Source organism: Sus scrofa, chromosome 3 (assembly GCF_000003025.6).
Source record: "Sus scrofa isolate TJ Tabasco breed Duroc chromosome 3, Sscrofa11.1, whole genome shotgun sequence".
Taxonomy (NCBI): Eukaryota; Metazoa; Chordata; class Mammalia; order Artiodactyla; family Suidae; genus Sus; species Sus scrofa.
In genome coordinates, this window is record NC_010445.4 from 46,635,653 (window position 1) to 46,657,494 (window position 21,842).

The following is a 21,842-nucleotide window of genomic DNA, read 5'->3' on the forward strand; positions in this document are numbered from 1 at the left end:
TTTCATTTGCATATGGAAGTAAGATCTTCGATCACACTTAAATATTTGTATAATAAGCAGAAGTCAAATGGATAAAATAAAGTAATTTTAAGAATGATTCACTCTTAGGAGTTCCTGTCATGGCTCAGCAGAAATGAATCTAACATTCATGAGGTCGCCGGTTGGATCCCTGGCCTTGCTCAGTGGGTTAAGGATCCCACTTAAGTGTTGCCGTGAACTGTGGTGTAGGTCGCAGATGTGGCTCAGATCCTGTGTTGCTGTGACTGTGGTATAGGCCAGCAGGGGCAGCTCCAATTCAGCCCTTAGCCAGGGAACCTCCATATGCCGCCAGTGTGTCCCTAAAAAGACAAAAAAAAAAAAAAGAATGATTTACATTATCCGTCAGTTATAGGCAGATTCTGGTTTCACTTGTCACCTCTAATGTGAATTTGTGTGAAATAGTAGCTTTAAAGTGCAATTCAAAGAAGCTGGAAAGAACACCTGGGCCAGGCCTGGTGTCAGCAGAGGAAAGGGCTCCCATCTGGCCTTGTGGTGAATGATGACTGAGACCTGTAAGTACTTGGGTAGGTGACACCTGTGGTCCCCAAGCTGCCTGCAGAGCAGGAGAGAAATCCAGTGAAGTCACTCTCCTGCCTGACACCTCCAGTGGCTCTTACTCTCAAATAGCCACAGTCCTCGCTCCTACAGGCCGCCCTCCACCATCTCAGTCTCTTCCTTCAGCGCTTTGTCACCCACTGGCCAGCAGGAGCCAGAGGAGGACAAGCTGGCCTGGCCTGCCCTCCCCCAGGGCGCATGCCGGCATCTGCCTTCTCACACCAGGCTTTTCAGGGCTCAGCTCACTCGCATCAGTCTAGACTGTCTCCTCTGACTCCCGTTCCTCAGTCTCTATATTATCTTGTCCACAGCACTTAGGACTGGAAATTATTCATTCACCTGCTTATTCCCTGTTTAGCCCACACAGACATCCGTTCTTTAAGGGCTCTTCTGTCCACCGCTGTACCCTACCTTCCCTTTAATCACTGTGCTCACTTGTGGCTACTCTTGCTCAGGCCAGAATCTACACTGCCAGGCATCCAGAGAGGCCCCAGCGCCCCCCTCGCCTCTCCAAGTCAGGGGGCAGATGCAGCCAGCTGGTTGAGATCTTTACAATGACAGACTAGCGATGACAGACTAGCTTTCCATTCTGGCTTTGAACACATTGCCACTGACCCCTGGATTTTTCTTTCCTCTTTAAACAGAAGATTTCAAACCAATGTCACTTGTTAAAACTGCTCTCCCAGGGAGTTCACCTCATGACTCAGCAGAAACAAACCTGACTAGGATCCATGAGGATATGGGTTTGATCCCTGGCATCACTCAGTGGGTCAAGGATCTGGCATTGCCGTGAGCTGTGGTGTAGGTCGCAGATGCAGCTCGGATCTCGTGTTGCTGTGGCTGTGGTGTCATCTGGCAGCTGTAGCTCCAATTCGATCCCTAGCCTGGGAACCTCTGTATGCCATGGGTGTGGCCCTAAAAGTAAAATAAAATAAAAAAAAATGGCTCTCCCAAATGTTTCTTTTCCTTGCTTGGAACAGTCCTAGAATGGAGAAAACCAGGGCCAGTGGCCAGTGCCCCCACTCTGGCCCTTCTTACTCCAGTTGCCCTCTCCTCTCTTGGGCTCAGGGCTGCATGTGACTTTACACTTTCTCTCAGGGCTGCATGTGACTTTAGAGAGTCTTGAGCATGTTTGCCTACCTGGCTTCTTCCTCAATGACACTATTGCTGAAAATTGTTCTAGGATGACATTGGTATAAAGATTCATGTTTTTTTTTTTTTTTTGCTTTTTAGGGCCACACCCATGGCATAAGGAGGTTCCCAGGCTAGGGGTCAAATCAGAGCTGCAGCCGCCAGCCTACACCACAGCCAGAGCAACTCGGGATCCGAGCCGCATCTGCGACCTACACCACAGCTCACGGCAATGCCAGATCCCTAACCCACTGAGCGAGGCCAGGGATCGAACCCTCAACCTCATGGTTCCTAGTTAGATTCATTAACCACTGAGCCACAACGGGAACTCCACGAGTCCTCATTATTAATAAGTTCCAGGGTGAAGCTTGGGCTCACTGAAGAAAAGCCTCTTGAAGTCCAGTGCAAGTACCAGTTGTTGAAAAAGACCCTTCTTTAATCCCCCCCACCCACAGGCCAGCCTGGACGTACAGGTAGGAGCCGCACAGCAGCTAACTGGACTGCACAGGTATCAAATCCAGAAGGTATCTCTGAGCTGGGGGACAGGGCAATCTCGCCCTCTTCAGGCGCAGCCTCTCCACCAGCAGATTGGGAATCATAGCCATACCTATTGCCCTGCGCTGGGGATCTCCGAGCTTATATTTGATGGACTGGAAGGAGAAGAGAAGGACAAGCCTGGCACAGTCATTGTCTCAGGGTTCTCAACCCTTGGTCTCTGTGCCCAAAGAGCCCATGAGATCCTACGCAAAATCCAGCACCCTTTCATGGTAAAAACACTTAAAAGGAGCTCCTCAGTGCAGCGGGTTAAGGATCTGGTGCTGCCACTGCAGAGGCTCAGGTTGCTGCTGTGGTGCTGGTTTGCTCCCTGGCTCCAGAACTTCCACATGCCACAGGTGTGGCCAAAACAACAACAACAACACAAACACTTGACGAACTAAGAATAGAAAGAAACTGTCTTGGTGTGGTAAAGGGCATCTCCAAAAAGCCCCCTAGCTAATATATTTAGCAGTGAATAATTAAGGAGTTTCCTGTTGTGGCTCGGTAGTAATGAACCCAACTACTAACGCTGGCTGATTCCTGGCCTCAGTGGGTTAAGAATCCAAGCGTTGCAGTGAGTTGTGTTGTAGGGTGCAAACAAGGCTTGGATCCCGAGTTGCTGTGGCTGTGGTGTAGGCCGGCAGCTGCAGCTCCGGTTTGACCCCTAGCCTGGGAACTCTCATATGTTGCACGTGCAACCCTAAAAAGCAAGCAAGTAAACAAACAAACAAAAAACAGTGAATAATTGAAAGCCTTCTCCCTAAGATTACACGCAAGCACAGACAGTCCTTCTCACCATTTGTATTCAACCCTGTATTGGAGGGTTTAACCAGGGCAGTTAGTCAAGAAGGAGAAATAAAAACCTTTCCAATGGGGAGTTCCCAGGTGGCTCAGCAGGTTAAATATGTGGCATTGTCACTGCAGTGGCTTGGGTTGATGCTGTGGAGCAGGTTTGGTCTCTGGTCTGGGGAACTTACACATGCCACAGGTGCAGCCAAAAAAAAAGAAAATACATGTATATAATTTTTCATTTCCTTTCTCATGATTATTACAGGATTTTGAATATACTTCCCTATGCTATACAGCTATTTTATATATAGTAATCTATATGTGCTAATCTCAAATGCTTAATTTATCTCTCTCTACCTCCTTTCCCCTTTGGTAACCAAAAGTTTGTTTTCTTTGTCTGTGAGTCTGATTCTGTTTTGTAAATAAGTTCATTTGTATCATTTTTAGAATCCACATATCAGTGATAGCCTACGATATTTATCTTTCTCTTTCTGACTTATTTTGCTTAGCATGATAATCTCTGGGTCCATCCATGTGGCTGCAAATGGCATTATTTTGTTCTTTTTGTGGCTGAGTAATATTCCATTGCGTATATGTACCACATCTTCTTTATCCACTCCTCTGTCGATGGACATTTAGGTTGCTTCCATGTCTTGGCTATTGTGAATAGAGCTACAATGAACATTGGAGTACATGTGTCTTTTTGAATTATATAGTTTTCTCTGGATATTTGCTCAGGAGTGGGATGGCTGGATGGTATAGCAACTCTGTTTTTAGTTTTTTAGGAAAGCCCCATACTGTTTTCCAAAGTGACTGCATCATTTTACATTCCCACCAACAGTGTAGGAGGGTTCCCTTTTCTCCACACCCTCTCCAGCATTTGTTATTTGTAGGCTTTTTAATGATGGCTATTCTGACGCTATGAGGCGGTACCTCATTGTTGTTTTGATTTGCATTTCTCTAATGATTAGTGATATTGAGCATCTTTTCATGTGCCTGTTGGCCATCTCTATGTCTTCTTTGGAGAAGTGTCTATTTAGGTCTTCTGCCCATTTTTTGATTGCTTTGTTGTTGTTATTGAATTGTCTGTGCTGTTTGCATATTTTGGAAATGAAGTCCTTGTTGGTCACATCATTTGAGGAGCTTTGTTTTTGTTTTTAGGGTTTTTTGTTTGTTTGTTTGTTCTGTTTTGTTTTTGGTCTTTTTAGGGCTGCACCCATGGCTTATGCGGGTTCTGAGGCTAGGGGTCGAATTGGAGCTATAGCCGCCAGCCTACACCACAGCCACAGCTGCAGCAATGTGGGATGTGAGCTGCATCTGTGACCTACACCACAGCTCACAGCAATGCCGGATCCTTAACCCACCGAGTGAGGCCAGGGATTGAAACTGAATCCTCATGGATCCTAGTCAGGTGTGTTAACCACTGAGGCACAACAGGAACTCCTGAGGAGCTTTAAAAAAAACTAGCAATGCCTGGGCTCTAAGCAAACTGAAACCAAATATCTTGGGGGAGGGGTGAGACCTAGATATCTGAGTCCTTTAAAAGCCCCACAGGTGAGTCTAACAAACATACTCTAACAATGAGATGAAGCAGTTCCCCCACTAAATTCAAGATCAGTAAGAATTTGACGTCCCAGATGTAAATTCTCAAGCCAGGGATCCAGACACTAACGAAAACTGTCATTGTCTAAAGTTCTGATGGGATGAAACCCGCCATTGAATCCAGCCTCTCTAGTTTTCAGAGGTGTGGCGAACGCCAAAGATGTTAAATTCTCACCAAGGTGACATGCTGCTCTTGTCCTCAGAACACTGGAGGCATTCCTCAATCTGGGACCCTGTAGTAGGAGACTGTGTCCCCTCTCCTTTGTTGTCACTAGAGGTGGCCTGTGCCCTTCTGGCCCTGGTGCCCTGCTTGCATTTGGTAAACACTGGCCAGGTCACATATGCTGGGGGAGGGCTGGTGCACAGGCAGTGAGCTTGCACGTCGGCTGCTCCCAAACAAAACAGGAGTGATCGCAATGCTGGACTAACTGCCTGAAATATTTGTTCATTTCATTACTAATACTTCTTCATGGAAGATTTTTGTGTGGAGACTGGAGGATATTAAAAAGGATGTTTTATCCTGCTGTGGAAATGGGTTCTTTTCCATCCTCATTTCAGCATTTTCGCTTGACTGCTACCTCCAAAAGAGGCAAACATTTCTTCAGTAGCTACAAGCTACCTTGTCAAGAAATCTACCCCTGGGGCTTGTGAAACAGGAAACATGGCATTTCTTTCCAAAGCACGGATGCAAAAGATTGTGCAGGGGCATGCTGGGGATTTGTAGTAACTGGGACCAGTAGGAGACCTCAGCAAAGATAAGTCACAGAATTGTCCCCAGAGGGCACCTTTTCTCACCCACTTAGTCCCAGAGATCAGGGTAGGATTGATGAGTCAGAGGGAGACCGGGATGGATCCCCCTCCACAGTGCTTTTCCCACAAACATCAATCACCTCTTTTTTATTCTCCACTTTTTCACTATGTGTTTTACTTCATTTATAAAATAGATTCTCTCCAGGCATGTGTTCTGAGCACCCACTGGTGGCCTGGATGCAGAAGCTGTGGGTTATCTAATAGTCTCGCAGTTCCCTTATGGTGCAGTGGGTTAAGGACCTGGTCTTGTCATGGTAGCAGCCTGGATTTGATCCCTGGCCCTCAGACTTTAGCCTGCCACAGGCACGGCCAAAAAACTCCCAACAAAATAAAACCAAGCGTCTCCTTGGCAGGCAGCTCCCTCCTGGCCCTGGTCAGGGGTGCCTGCCCTCAGCCCCTCTCCTGGGGCCAGTCTCTCATTACGTAGCGCACTCACACTTAAGAATGGAGTGCAAGAGTTCCTGCTGTGGCTCAGCAGAAACGAACCTGACATGAGAAAGCGGGTTCAATCCCTGACCTCGTGCAGTGGGTTAAAGGATCTAGTGTTGCTGTGAGCTGTGGTATAGGTCGCAGACATGGCTCTGATCCCACGTTGCTGTGGCCGTGACTGTGGCATGGGCCAGCAGATGCAGGCTCTCATTCAACCCCTAGCCTGGGAACTTCCACATGCCCTAGGGGGTCCAGGGACTGGAGTGAGGAAGAGAGAGTGGTGGATACGATTGTCGATCATTGACAGAAAAAAATGCACACCCTGAAAGTTGAGAGTTAAGTTTTATTTGGGGCAAAATTAGGACTTAAGCCCAGGAGACAGCATCTCAGGTAGCCGTCCAGCAATGAGGGAGGAGCTAGAATACACAGGAGTCTTTGCAACAAAGGGCAGGGAGCAGGAACAAAAGAGGCCTGGGCTCCTGAAATTATTCCTTTGATATGCACCTCCGCTGTCAGGGCCCGGATCCTGAGTTTCACATCGGGCAGAACTCACTGGCTCTCACCCTTGGAGGTGACTGCGTTCACAGATGACTGTGACATTCTTTGTTTTATCCTTCTTTTTCTCTTCCTCTCTCTTTTTTGTTTTTTCCTTTTCTAGGGCCACTTCCCACGGCATATGTAGGTTCCCAGGCTAGGGGTCTGATCAGAGCTGTAGACCCTGGCCTACACCACAGCCACAACAACACAGCATCCGTGCTGCATCTGCGACCTACACCACAGCTGACAGCAACACCAGATCCTTAACCCACTGAGCAAGGCCAGGGATCGAACCTGCAACCTCATGGTTCCTAGTCAGATTGCAACCTCATGGTTCCTAGTCAGATTCGTTAACCACTGCACCACGACGGGACCTCCTCTTTGTTTTACCCTTAACTACACCCTGGGTGGTGCTATTTCCCATAGCTCTGAAATTCCACCCCTAAAGAGGAAAGGGGGGGACATCAGGATTCGATCAAGGTGAGGGGAGCTGCATGCAGCGCACACACATTTTACAGAAGTTTGTTGCTGATCTCCCGAAGGTCACAAGGAGCAGACAGCACCATGAAGGATTGTAGTGTTTTCCTAGATATGAAGAGATGCAAGAATTGGGCACATAAAATCTCCTAAAAATATCTGACTGTCTGCAGACCTGTTCTTCCGGTTTTCCCAGAGCACAGAGCACCTCCCTCCTGATGTTCACCCTGAGCTCTGCTCAGGGGGTGCTGGGGGTTCATGATTTAATCCTTGTCGAGGCTGATGGCAAGCGCCAGACTCCAGGATCTTGGGGTAGAGGACAGGTGGTGAACGCTGAGTAGAGGGGGGAAGGGCAAGAAGACGCTGGGGACACTTGGTGGCAAGCGAGCGGGCTGGAAGCCTGGCAGCCAAGACCACCCACCCACTCATTCACTCACCCTGCAAGTACTTGTTGAGGGGCCACCGTGTGCCAGGCTCTGTCCCAGGCCCTGGGGACTCGGCAGTGGGCAAAACAAATCGCAGCCCCCGCTCTTACATGTGAGTGGAGGGGGAACAGACAGTAAACACCTGTTTCACTGTCCTGGTGCACCTGTTTCACTGTCCTGGTGCCCACCCCCTCCCACCCACTCCAGGGCCTTCCCAGAGACACCTGTTCCCCTCCCTTCTCCCCCCCCCCACCAGTTCTCAGGGTTCAGGTGCAACCCCAGGATGCTGGGGAGCTCCACCTCCTTTTCATAGGATGAGGGTCTCTGTGCCAGAAAGTGTGGTGGTGGTGGAAGAGGAGGTGGCAGAGCCAGGTCTTGGCAGGGCCTAGACAGGGACAGTCCCCTGCCCTGGGTGGGACACCTGGTGCCCTGACCACCCTTGCTACCACCTCAGCTTGTGCTGTCAGCTTTCTTTTAGGGAGAAGGCATTGTGGAAAATAATGTCATGTCTTTTCTATCGAAGGAAATCTTGGTTACTCCATTTTGTTCCAGTTTTGGCTGAAACGCCTTCCTGCAACCCCTTCCTCTTTCCCTCTTCTCCCAGTAACAATTTGCTTCAAATTAAGCAACTGAGAAGAATGTGTGCCCTGACCTGACCACTGGGAAGGGGACAGGTACATCACCTGCATTAAGGATAAATAGGGAGGGTCTTTTCTTCTTCGCGTGCACTTTTTGAGCACCCGCGCCCTTCTGCAGAAGTAAAGAGCCTTGTCGAGATCTCCCCGTGTTCATGTGTCTCATTTTCCAACAATGATGATCCGAGCCATGTCCCCAACAGCATGTACCCTCCCAGGGGCGGCATCTCCTGCAATGTTCCTGCCACCGCCAGGCAAGTGCATCTGTGGTTCCCCTCCCCAGGTCGCTCAGGAGAAAAGTGTTCTTGGTGCCAGAACTGGTGCTTCTGAGTCTGGCTGCGGGTTTTATGTTTGGGCACCACAAGTGACAGAACCAGGGCCTAATCTTTAAACTGGCTGCTACCATATGACCCAGCAATCCCACTTCTGGGCATATATCTGGACAAAATTCCTTGAAAAAGATCCCTTAATGGTGATAATTTGGTGGGTCATCTTTTCCCACTCCTGTGAACGCTCTCTTGAGAATTCTCCCCAAATTTCCTTACTCATGCTCCATCTGGGCCTCTTCCCCTCACTGTCAATCTCCTGGAGGGGAAAACCTGAACTAAATCCAAGTCCTGGAATTAAGGGGGTGTGTGTGTGTGGCTGATTTGTTTAAAGCTGGTTACCTGACGTGTAGTAGGTTCATCTGATTGAGTTGAATAGTGGTATAGGATAGGTAAGGTTGTGTGGCACACCCCTCAGTGAGGCACTCAAGGGAGGAACTCAGCTTACGGGTGTTCAAGCCTACTGCAGCCGCCAGGTTTGTTGGGAGGCGGGAGGAAGGGCTCTGAGTTGTTTTTAGAGGAAAAAAGCCACTAGAGGGCGATGGAGCACCAGCAGAGCCCACCTGCTGCTCCTTGCTGGCATTTCCAGGCTCAGAGATGGGGTTGAGATGCGGATGATGGAATCCCAAAGACATAACCAGTGAGGAGGGGCTGGTTACAGGCCACCTCCAATTCTTCGGTTTAAGTGCTTGGTCTGATAGAGGGGACACAGGTCTGCCTTTACATACATCTATGGGTCTCTCCAGGCAGGTCTTGTGTCCCAGTAGCCAGACAATTTGCACAACTCTGGGGTCTGACTGCCATTCGGTTGTCCAGAGGCAGAACTCAGGACCCAGAAATATCTGGCTTAAATCTTGGCAGGCAGTTTTCCAGAATCAGGCTTGTATAGGTTTTGGCATCTGGAAAGCTGGACTGGTGGTCTCCCTCCTGGAGCTTCAGGGGGACCAGGGACCTAGAGAGAGAGAGCCAATGACTGTCCTGGAGCATAAGAGGGACCTGGGGACCTAGAGAGACCCAGCATCTATCCTGGAGCATAAGGGGGGATCTGGGGACATAGAAAGAGACTCAGTAACAGGGAGGGACCTAGGGATCTAGACTCAGCAACTCTCCTGTGGCATAAGGGGTAGCCTGGGCACACATAAGAGCCAGCAAGTGTCTTGGAGCATGAGGGGGTCCTGGGGACCTTGCGAGACCCAGCTTTTGTCCCAGAGCATAAGGGGGACACGGGGACCTCAGAAACCCAGCATTTGTTCTGGAGCATAAGGTGGGACCTGGGGACCTGTTCATAGACTTTAGTCCTTAGAGTTTCAGGGGGAGGTGGGCACCTCTGTAGAGACCTTGCCTCAGTCCTGAAAGGTTCAGGGTGGGTGTGGGGACCTGGGTAGTGACATAGCCTCTGTCCTGCAATCTTGAGGAGGAATGTGCAGACCTGGGTAGAAACCAGTCTGGTCACAGTCCTGGGAACTTCATGGGGGACATGGGTCTTGTGTAGTGACCCCATCTCAGTTCTAGGAGCTCAGGATGGTGTGGAGACTTGAGTAGATACCCAGAAATCCTGGGAGGTTCAAGGGGGACATGAGTACATGATCTCCCAGGGGTCCGTGCTGTGGGCAGGTCCTGTCTTACACCTTCCCTGGGGCTTCTGAGAATTCCTCATTACTCCAACTCACCAGCATGCACAGGGTGAGGATGGAGGCTGGTTTACCTGGCGAATTGATTGCTTGGCGCATAAACCGAGGTTTTAAGGCCAAAAGGCAGCCAGTGACTTTGCCTCTGGGGTCTCCTTCCAGTCGCCCAATCCTCGGTTTTGTCAGGAGACAGGAGTGGCTCTGAGTTGTTGTTAGGGGAATGGCCACTAGATGGCGCCTGCGCACCAGCAGAGTCCACCTGCTGCTCGGTGTAGCATTTCCAGGCTCAGAGGCGGAGTTTTTAGGTGGGGATGGTGGAACCTCAAAACCTGTCCACAAAGGAGTGTCTGGATACAGGCTTCTCCTCACTGCGGGGAAATCTGTGGATCCCTTCCAGACTGGTTGAGTCCCAGTGGCCCATCTGGGACCTAAAACATGTCCCTTATTATTATTATTATTATTATTATTATTATTATTTTTGGTCTTTTTAGGTTGCATCTATGGTACATGGAAGTTCCCAGGCTAGGGGGCAAATCAGAGCTGCAGCTGCTGGCCTACACCACAGCAATGCAGGATCTGAGGTGTGTCTGCGACCTACACCACAGCTCATGGCAATGCCGGATCCTTAACCCACTGAGCAGGGCCAGGAATTAAACCCGTGTCCTCATGGATACTAGTCTGGTTTATTGCTGCTTAGCCACAATGGGAACTCTGGGCTGATTAAAGCCAGTTATGTGACTTGTAGTGGATTCAGGTGATTGATTTAAAGTAGTGGTTTTGGACATAGAGGGTTGTGTGCCCTTGGAGACTTGAGAGAGAAACACCACCCTCTGTGAGGCACTGGATTCTTATCTTAAGGGGAGTTGGAAGGAAATCAGGCTTCCAAGTGCTCAAGACCAGGGAGGCTTCTGTGTTTGGTCAGGAGGTGGGGGAAGGGCTCTGAGTTGCTATTAGAGGGAACATCTGCCTAGATGATGCCAGAACACTGGCAGAGCCCCCCTCCTCCCACAATGATCTGTGTTGGTACTTCTAGACTCAGAGCTGGGATTTGGAATGAGAACGTAAGAACCTGAAGAGTGTGACCAGCAAGTAGGAGTTAGTTACAAGCTGCCTCTGATTCTTCAGTGCAAATTGCCTGGCCATTGTGCCATAGATGGGAACTCCCAGAGGCAGAATTCTTGACCAGAAATACCTGGCTTGAATCTTGGCATGCAGTTTTCCAGAATCAGGCTTCCTGGGGGGATTTGGCATCTGGAAAGCCAGGCTGGTGGTTGTGAAGGGGTTGTGTAAAAGTGACCAATTGGTGGGTAGCCTTTTCCTAATTCTATGAACTCTCTCACGTGTTCTTCCCAAAGCTCCTTGCTCTAGTCTCTTCATCCCTGTTGTTCACATCTGAGGTAAGAACCTGACCTAAATCTAGATCTATGAGTTAAGGAGTTTAAATCCGGTTATATAACTTGCAGTGGGTTTGGTTGATAGACTGAAAGTCACGGTTTGGCTGTGCCCTGGGAGGTTTGAGAAATACCACCCTCTGTCAGGCACTTGATTATGAGAGGGAGAGGAGGAAGGAAATCAGGCTTTTTGGTGTTCATGCCCACATCGCCCCCAGGTTTAGTCAGGGGGAAGGACTCTAAATTGCTTTTATTTTTCTTTCTTGAAATTATAGTTGATTTACAATGTTCTGCAAATTTCTGCTGTACAGCAAAGTGACCCAGTCATATATATATATGAACATAGGGTGCATGTGTACACATTCTTTTTCTCATATTATCTATAATCATGTTCTATCCTAAGAGACTGGATATAGTTCCCTGTGCTATAATGTAGGACCTCATTGCTCATCCATTCTAAATGTCATAGTTTTCATCTGCTAACCCCAAACTCACAGTCCATCCCACTACCTCCCCTCTCCCCCTCCCCCTTGGCAACCACAGGTTTGTTCTCTATGACTGTGAATCTGCTTCTGTTTTGTAGATAGGTTCATCACTGCCATATTTTAGATTCCACACATAGTGATATCATATGGTAGTTGTCTTTCTCTTTCTGACCCACTTCACTTAGTATGAGAACTTTAATTGCATTAAATGGCAACTCATGGTTGTTGCAAATAGCATTATTTCATTTTTTATGGCTGAGTAGTATTCCATTGTGTTATATGTACCACATCTTATTAATCCATTCATTTGTCAATGGACATTTAGGTTGTTTCCATGTCTTGGCTATTGTGAATAGTGCTGCTATGAACATAGGGTGCATGTATGTTTTTGAATTATAGTTTTATCCAGATATCTGCCCAGGAGTGGATGGCTGGACCATAAGGTAGTTCTATATTTTGTTTTCTTTTTTGTTTTTATTTTAATTCAATGATTTTTATTATATTTATAGTTGTACAACCATCATCACAACCTAATTTTGGAACGTTTCCATTCCAAACCCCCAGTTCATTCCTCCCCACTTTGGTAACCATAAGTTTTTCAAGGTCTGTGAGACTGTTTCTGTTCTGCAAATAAGTTAACTGCATCCTTTTTTTTAGATTCCAGGTATAAGTTATAGCATACGATGGTTGTGTCTCACTGTCTAACTTCACTTAGAACAATAAATTCTAGATCCATCCACATTGCTGCAAATTCCAGTATTTCATTCCTTTTTATGGCTGATTAATATTCCATTGTGTATATGAACCACATCTTCTTTATCCACTCTTCTGTCAAAGGACATTTAGGTTGTTTCCATGTCTTGGCTATTGTGAATAGTGCTGCAATGAACATACAGGAGCATATGTCTTTTTCAAGGAAAGTTTTGTCTGGATATATGCCTAAGAGTGGGATTGCTGGGTCATATGTTAGTTCTATATTTAGTTTCCTGAGGTACCTCCCTACTGTTTTCCATAGTGGTTGTACCAATGTACATTCCCACCAACAGTGTAGGAGCATTTCCTTTTCTCCATACCCTCTCCAGCTTTTGTTATTTGTAGGCTTTTTAATGATGGCCATTCTTACTGGTGTGAGGTGGTACCTCATAGCAGTTTCGATTTGCATTTCTCTAATTATCAGTGACGTTGAGCATTTTTTCATGTGCTTCTTGGCTATCTTTATATCTTTGGAGAAATGTCTATTCAGGTCTTTTGCCATTTTTCAGTTGGGTTGTTGTTTCTTTTTGCTGTTGAGTTGTACAAGTTGTTTGTATATTTTAGAGATTAAGCCCTTGTCTGTTGCATCATTTGAAACTATTTTCTCCCATTCCATATATTGTCTTTTTTTTTTATGGTTTCCTTTGCTGTGCAAAAGCTTGTCAATTTGATTAGGTCCCATTGGGGTATTTTTGCTTTTATTTCTGTTACCTTGGGAGACTGACCTAAGAAAACTTTGTAAGGTTGATGTCAGGAATGTTTTGCCTATGTTCTCTTCTAGGAGTTTGATGGTGTCTTGTCTTACATTTAACTCTTTAAGCCATCTTGAGTTTATTTTTGTGTATGGTGTGAGGGTGTGTTCCAGTTTCATTGACTTACATGTGGCTGTCCAGCTTTCCCAGCACCACTTGCTGAAACGACTGTCTTCCCCATTTTATATTCTTGCCTTCCTTGTTGAAGATTAATTGACTGTAGGTGTCTGAGTTTATTTCTGGGTTCTCTATTCTGTTCCATTAGTCTGTATGTCTGTTTTGGTACCAGTACCACACTGTCTTGATTACTGTGTCTTTGTAATATTGCTTGAGGTCTGGGAGAGCTATGCTTCCTGCTTGGTTTTTGTTCCTCAGGATTGCTTTGGCAATTCTGAGTCTTTTGTGGTTCCATATGAATTTTTGGATTGTTTGTTCTAGTACTGTGAAAAATGTCATGGGTAATTTGATAGGGATTGCATTGAATTTGTAGATCGCTTTGGGTAGTATGGCCCTTCTTACAATGTTAATTTTTCCAACCCAAGAGCATGGAATATCTTTCCATTTCTTTGAATCCTCTTTAATTTCCTTGACTAATGTTTTAAAGTTCTCAGCATATGTCTTTCACCTCCTTGGCCAGGTTTATTCCCAGGTGTTTAATTTTTGGGGTGTGAGTTTAAAAAGTATTGTATTTTTGTATTCCTTTTCTAATATTTCATTGTTAATATACAGAAATGCAACTGATTTCTGAAGTTAATCTTGTATCCTGATACTTTGCCGAATTTGTTGATCAGTTCAAGTAGTTCTTGGGTTGAGTCCTTAGGGTTTTCTATATATAGTATTATGTCATCTGCATAGAGATACAATTTTACCTCTTCTCTTCCAATTTGGATACCTTTTATTTCTTTTGTTTGTCTGATTGTTGTGGCTGGCAATACTATGTTGAATAACAATGGTGAGAGTGGACATCCTTGTCTTGTTCCAGATTTTAGTGGGAAGGCTTTCAGTTATCTCCATTGAGGAGTATATTTGCTGTGGGTTTGTCATAAATGGCTTTTATTATATTAAGATATGTTCCCTCCATACCCACTTTGGTGAGAGTTTTTATCATGAATGGATGTTGGACTTCATCAAATGCTTTTTCTGCATCAATTGAGATGATCATGTGGTTTTTGACTTTTCTTTTGTTAATGTGGTGTACAGTGTTGATTGATTTGTGTATGTTGAGCCATCCTTGTGAACCTGGGATGAATATGGTCATGGGTGTGATCTTTTTTATATGTTGTAGATTTGGTTGGCTAAAATTTTTTTGAGAATTTTTACATCTATATTCATCAAATATATTGGTCTATAATTTTCTTTTTTGGTAGTATCTTTGTCTGGTTTTGGTATTAGGGTGATGGTGTAGTCATAGAATGTCTTTGGGAGTGTTCCTTCTTCAACCTTTTGGAAAATTTTAAGAGGATGGGTATATGTTCATTTTTGTATGTTTGGTAAAATTAGCCTGTAAAGCCATCTGGTCCCGGACTTTTGTAGGGAGTGTTTTTATTACATACTCAATTTCATTTCTTGTGATCAGTCTATTCATTTGGTCTGTTTCTTCTTGATTCAGTTTTGGCAGGCTGTAAGTCTCTAGAAAGTTGTCCATTTCTTCTACATTGTCAAATTTGTTAGCATACAATTGTTCATAGTATTCTCTCATGGTTTTTTGTATTTATGTAGTGTCCATTGTGGTTTCTCCCTTTTCATTTCTTATTTTGTTTATTTGGGTTTTTTCTCTCATCTTCTTGGTGAGTCTGGCCAAGGTTTGTCAATTTTGTTTACTTTTTCAAAGAACCAGCTCTTGGTTTTATTGATTTTTTTCTATTGCTTTTTGAATCTCTATTTTATTGATTTCCTCTTTGATCTTTATGATTTCCTTCCTTCTGCTGACTTTAGGTTTTGTTTGTTCTTCTTTTTCTAATTCATTTGGGTGGTGGGTTAAGTTGTAGATTTGAGACTTTTCCTCTTTTTTGAGGAAGGCCTGTATTGCTGTGAACTTCCCTCTGAGCACTGCTTTTGTGGCAGCCCATAGATTTTGAGTGGTTGTGCCTTCATTATCATTTTTTCTCAAGGTATTTTTTTAATTTCCTTTTTGATTTCCTCAGTGACCCATTGGTTTTTTAGTAGTGTGTTGTTTAGTCTCTATGTAGTCAGTTTTTTCTCATTTCTTTTCCTGTGGTTGGTTTCTAGTTTCATGCCATTGTGGTCAGAGAAGATACTTGAAATAATTTCTGTACTCTTCAATTTGTTGAGGTTAGTTTTGTGCCCCAGTATGTGGTCAATCCTTGAGAATATTCCATATGAACTTGAGAAGAATGTATATTCTGATTTTTTTGGATGTAATATCCTGAAAATGTCAATTGAGTCTAACTTTTCTACTGTGTCATTTAGGATCTCTCTTGCCTTACTGATTTTCTGTCTAGAGGATCTGTCCATTGATGTGAGTGGGGTGTTAAAGTCTTCTACTATTACTGTATTCCCATCAATTTCTCTTTTTATGTCTGTTAGTGTTTGTTGTAGGTATCTAGGTGCTTCTATATTTGGGGCATATATATTGACAATTGTAATATCCTCTTCTTGAATGGATCCTTTTATCACTAAATAGTGTCCTTCTTTGTCTGTCTTTATGGCCTTCATTTTAAAGTCTATTTTGTTTGATAGGAGTATTGCAACTCCTGCTTTCCTGTCTTGTCCATTGGCATGAAGTATCTTTTCCCATTCCCTCACTTTCAATCTGTATGTGTACTTTGCCATAAGGTGAGTCTCTAAAGCATATTGTAGGCTCTTGCTTTTTTATCTAGTTTGCCACGTGGTGTCTTTTGATTGGATCATTCATTCCATTGAAATTTAAGGTAGTTGTTGGTAAATATGTGTTTATTGCCATTTTAAACCTTGTTTTCCAATTGATTCTATGTTTCTCCTTTGTTTCTTTCTTTTTGTTGTTGCATGTTTTCCATTTATTTTATGCTTAAGTACTTTTATTTTTAGTTTTTGTGAATGTAATGTTTGGTTTTGATTTGTGGTTGCCCTGTTTTTTAAGTATGTTAACCCCTTCCTATATCTGCTTGCTTTAGCCTGAGAGTCATATAGGCTCAAAAACATTCTTAAAAAAAAGAATCTATATTTTCTTACTTTCCTTCCCCACAGTCTATGATTTTGAAGTCTTTTTTAACATCTTCATGCAAACATGGCCTCTTGCTGCTCCTTGTGTTTAGCATCATTTTTATGGTATGTTTATTTTTTCCCTTTTAGATCTGTATACTGGCTTATATAGGTGATTGCTTTCCAATTGTGATATTCTCCATCCTATTTCTTCTTTTTTATTTAGAGATGTCCTTTAGGTATTTCTTTCGGAATGGGTTTAGTATTGCTGCAGTTTTTTTCCCTTTTAGAACTTTGATTATATCTTGCCACTCTCTTCTGGCCTGTAGTTTTCTGTGGAGAAATCAGGTGATAGCCTTATTGGGGTTCCCTTATAATTAACACTTTGCTTTTCTCTTGCTGTCTTTAGAATCCTCTCTTTATCTTTTGCCATTTTTATTATAATGTGTCTTGGTGTGGTCCTGTTTGCGTTCAACTTGTTCTGGGCCCTCTGTTCTTCCTGTATCTTGATATCTGTTTTTTTTAGCTTTGGAAAGTTTTCAGACATAATTTCTTCAAATATATTTTCAATTCCCTTTTCTTTTTCTTCTCCTTCTTGAATTTCAATTATGCATAGTTTGGCCCACGTTATATTATCCCATAGATCTCTTATATTGCTTTCATGTTTTTTCACTTGGTTTTCTATCTGCTACCCTGATAGGGTGATTTCCATTATTCCATCTTCCAAGTCACTAATTTGTTCCTCTGCATTATTCATTCTGCTCTTTTGTGCCTTTAGCTCAGTTTGCATCTCTGCAAATTTTCCCTTGTTCCTCCTTATATTTTCTAGTTCCTTTCTAAAGGAATCTGCATTACTGTTCATATCCTCTCTTAATCCCTTTATATTAACCCTTAATTCCTTCAGTATTTTTACTATCTCCCTTTTGAACTCAGTGTCTATCAGACTGCAGAGGTCTGTTTCATTGTTTGCTGCCTTAGGTGAGTTCTCCTCTTCTTTTAACTGGGAATGGCTCCTGAGCTTCTTCATCTTGCTTATGTTTTTCTTTTTCTGTGAGCTTAGGGAAGCCAAACAGTAGTTTTGGAGGGCTATTTCTATTCAGGAGCACCCCTTTGTATTTTGTGGGCGGTTATGATTTATTTTTGATGTAGGAATTTGGATATTTTCTGTCTCTTTCTTTGGTGTGAGCAGGCTGTTATCCCCAGGGTGTTGAGTGTGTTTTCAGGGAGAAGGAGGTAATGGGTAGGGCTAGTAGTTGGTGCCTGGTTGCTAGGCCCTTGGCAGTAGCAAGGAACTGCAGGAAGGTGGCACAGGCTACTCCCAGTTGCAGAGCCCTGGGAAGTGGTAATGAGCCTCAGGCAGATTTAGGCTGTGCTCAGAGCATTCAGCAGTGGCAGTGGCAGGGTGTGTGAGTTCACAGGGGAATGAGAGCAACAGTGGTGGGTTTTGGTCATAATCCCCTCCTCTGTGGTGCCCTCTGAGGTGACTGGGGCTGCAAGTGGTGCCTGGTCATGGACCCCTAATTGTGACAGCCCATACCCACCTTTGGAGTCAGTGATAACTGTGGCGATTTGCCCCTGCCACCCATAGACCATGCAAGAAGCACCCTGTCCTGCTTAGCCCACACAGGAGGTTCTGCCACACTGCTCCTAGTTGCAGGGTCCTGGGAAGTAACAGTGATCAAGCATGTGTAGGTGCTGCCTGGAGCATTTTGCAGTGGCAGCAGCAGGGCGGATGTGTTCCAAGGGGTTTGAAAGCAACAACAGATGGTGTCCAGTCACAATGCCCTCTTCTGTGTTGCCCTCTGAGGTGATTGGGGCCACAAGTGGTGCCTGTTCATGGACACTTAGTGGTGACAGGCCATGCTGACCTCTGGAGTCAGAGATAACTGTGGTGGTTTGCCCCCCCACCCGCAGATCATGCGAGAAGCACCCCATGCTGCTTAGTCCATGCAGGAGGTACTGCACAGGCTGCTCCTTGTTGTAGGGTCCTGGGAAAGGACAGTGATCAAGCATGTGTGGGTACTGCCTGGAGCGTTTGGCTGTGGCAGGATGGGTGTGTTCCCGGGGGTGGGGGGAGCAACAACAGGTGGTGCAGTGCCCACTTATTTGCTGACCTCTGAGGTGACTGGGGCTGCAGGTGGACCTTGTTCACAGACCCCTAGTGGTGACAGGCCATGCCCCCCTCTGGTTTCTGAGATGCCTGCTGTGGTTTGTCCCTGCTGCCTATAGATCGTGCAAGAGGCATCATGTTTTACTTAGCCCCCCACTGCCCTTTGCCCACATGAGAGGTGCCCGGCCACCCATATCCCACATAAGAAGCACCAGGTTTCCTGTAGCTCGAGCAAGTGGCCTCACTCCACCCTTAGCCTGCATCAGAGGCGCCCCCACACTCTGAGGGCACTTGCGTGTGCAGGGAGATTCCTGTGGTGGTCCACCCTTCTATTAAGGATGGAAGTTATTGTACAAATACATCCAGAACATCAAAGAGGAGCACATACTTCCTGCCTTACTCTGTGAAGACAGCTTTAATCTGATAGGAAAACCAGACAGTGACGTTACAAGAAACAAAAACTACACATCAACATCCCTCTGAATACAGATGCAAAAATCCTTAACAAAATACAAAACAAAATCATTTTCAACAGTTTCTCAAAAGGAAAGCACATTATTACCAAGTGGAATTTATCCCAGGATTGTTTCCACATTCAAAAACCAACATACATCATTTTAATGTGTTTGATACAGAGGAAAATCATGTGATCACCTTAATAGATGCAGAAGCATCTGACAAGATTCTACACCAAGACATGTACATTCTCAGCAATCAAGGAATAGAAGTGAATTTCTTCATCCTGATAAAGGGCCCTGAAAAAAATTCTCACAGGTAATATAATAATTGTAAAAAATTAAATGATTTTTCTCCTAAAATTATGAACAAGGCAAGAATGTCTGCTCTCACACTTTTATTAAGCATTGTACTGGGGGACCCATCAGGTTCAATATAACAAGAAAAATAAATGAAAAGCATAAAGGTTTGGGGCGGGGGGTTGGGGATTAAGATGGTGGAATAGAAAGACTGGAGCTCAACTTCTCTCATAAAAATGACAAAATTACAATCAAATGCTGAGCAACTTTCAGCCAAATGGACTGGAAACTTTCAAAAAGATATCCTACTCCAGAAGACAAAGACGAGGCCATATGAAGAGGTAGGAGGGGCGATTATGCGATATAAGCAATCCCATATCTCCCGGGTGGGAAGCCCCATAGACTGGAAGGTAACTGTATCTTAGAGACTCACCTACAGGAGTGAGAGTTCTGGGCTCCACATCAAATCCCCATACCTGGGGATCTGGGAGAAAAGCCCTGAAGTATCTGGCATCGAAGGCCAGTGGGGCTTGTACATGGGATCTCCACAGAACTGATGGAAACGGAGACCCCATTAACCTTAACTGAAACACTTACCCTAACAGAAAACCTAAACCTACAACAAAACCTAACCTGAACCCTAACCCTAAAACCAACATGAACCCTAACACTAACTCTTAAACCGAACCAAAACCTAACCCTAACACTAACCCTAACACCTAAACCAAACTGAACCCTAAGCCTAACTCTATCTCAAACCCTGACACTAACCCTAAGTCTAACCCAAAATGGAACACTACCCTAACCAAAAACCTAGCCTGGAAATGAACCCTAACCCTGACCAGAACCCAAACACCTACCTGAAACCTAACACTATCCCTAACCCCTATACTGAGCCCAAACCTAGCCATAACCCTAACCCTAAACCAAAAATGAACCCTCACCCTAACCGTAACTAGAACTGGAACCCTAAACCTAATTGAAACTCCAACCCTAAAATGAACCCTAACCTTACCCAAACCCGAAGCAAAATATGAACCTTAACACTAACCATGAACTCCAAACCAAATCAAACCCTTACAATAACCCTAACGCAAACCCTAACACTGATCCTAATCCTAGCCCTAAACCTAACTGGAAATCCTACCCTAAAAGAAACCCTAAACATAAAAACTCCTAACCCAAACCCGAACACCAACATGAACCTAATACTAACATTAACCCATAAACTGAACCCAAACCAAACCCTAACACTAACCCTAACCCTAAAAAACTGGCAACATAAACCTAACTGAAACCCTATCTCTAAAACAAACCCTAACCCTGACCCGAAACTGAGCCCCAACATGAACCCTAACATTCACCCTAACACCTAAACCAAACTGAACTCTATGCCAAACCTAACTCAAACCCTAACCCTAAACGGAACACTACAGCTAACTGAAATCCTAACCCTAACCAGAACCTGAACACCAACAAGAAACCCAACACTACCCCTAAATCCTAAACTGAACAGAACCCTAACCATAAAAGTAATCCTAACCAGAACCGGAACCCTAACCCTAAATTAAATCTTAACCCAAACACGAACCCTAAACTCTTAACCTGAACGTGAACCACAACATGAACCCAAACACTAACTCTAAACCCTCTACCGAACTGAAACAAACTTAACCCTAATATGAAACCTAACCGGAACCCTAACCCTTAATGAAACCCTTATTCTAAAATAAACCCTAAGCTTAACACGAACCCTAGAAACAATATGTAACCTAACACTAACCCTAAACCCTAAACCAAACCGAAACCTAACCATAAACCAGACCAGAACCCTAAGCAGAACCAGAACCAGAACCTTAACTCTAAATGAAACCCTAACCCTGAAACAAACTCTAAACTTAACATGAACCCAAACTCCAACATGAACCCTAACACTAAGCCTAAACCCTAAACCACACTGAAACCTAAGCATAATCCTAATCCGAAACCTAGCAGGAACTGGAACCAGAACACTAACCATTAATGAAACCCTAACCCTAAAAGGAACCCTAACCATAACACGAACCCAAACCCCAACATGAACCCTAACACTAATTCTAACCTGAACCCGAAACCTAACACTAACACTCCCCCTAACTGACTTGGAACCCTATACCTAACCCCTCTTCTAAAAAGAACACTAACCCCAACCTGAATCCTAATCGTACCCCTAACTCGAACCCAAAAACCAACCCTAACCCTCCCCGGAACCGAAATTATACCGAATCCGAACACAAAACTGAACCCTAACCTGAACTCTAATGTGAAACCTAACCCGAAACCCCACTAGAAACCAAACCCAAACCTGAATCCCATCTGTACCCTTAACCGGACCACTATTCCTTAACCTGAACCTGAACTCGACCCCTCCTGTCCGGTCAGTCTTCTTCCTTTTAAATCTATTCCCGCCCTTATGGATTTATGAAGATAGGTGTGCATATATGTCATTGCCAGCTGTCATTCCTTCATTCATACCATAAGGTCTGGCTTCTTTCC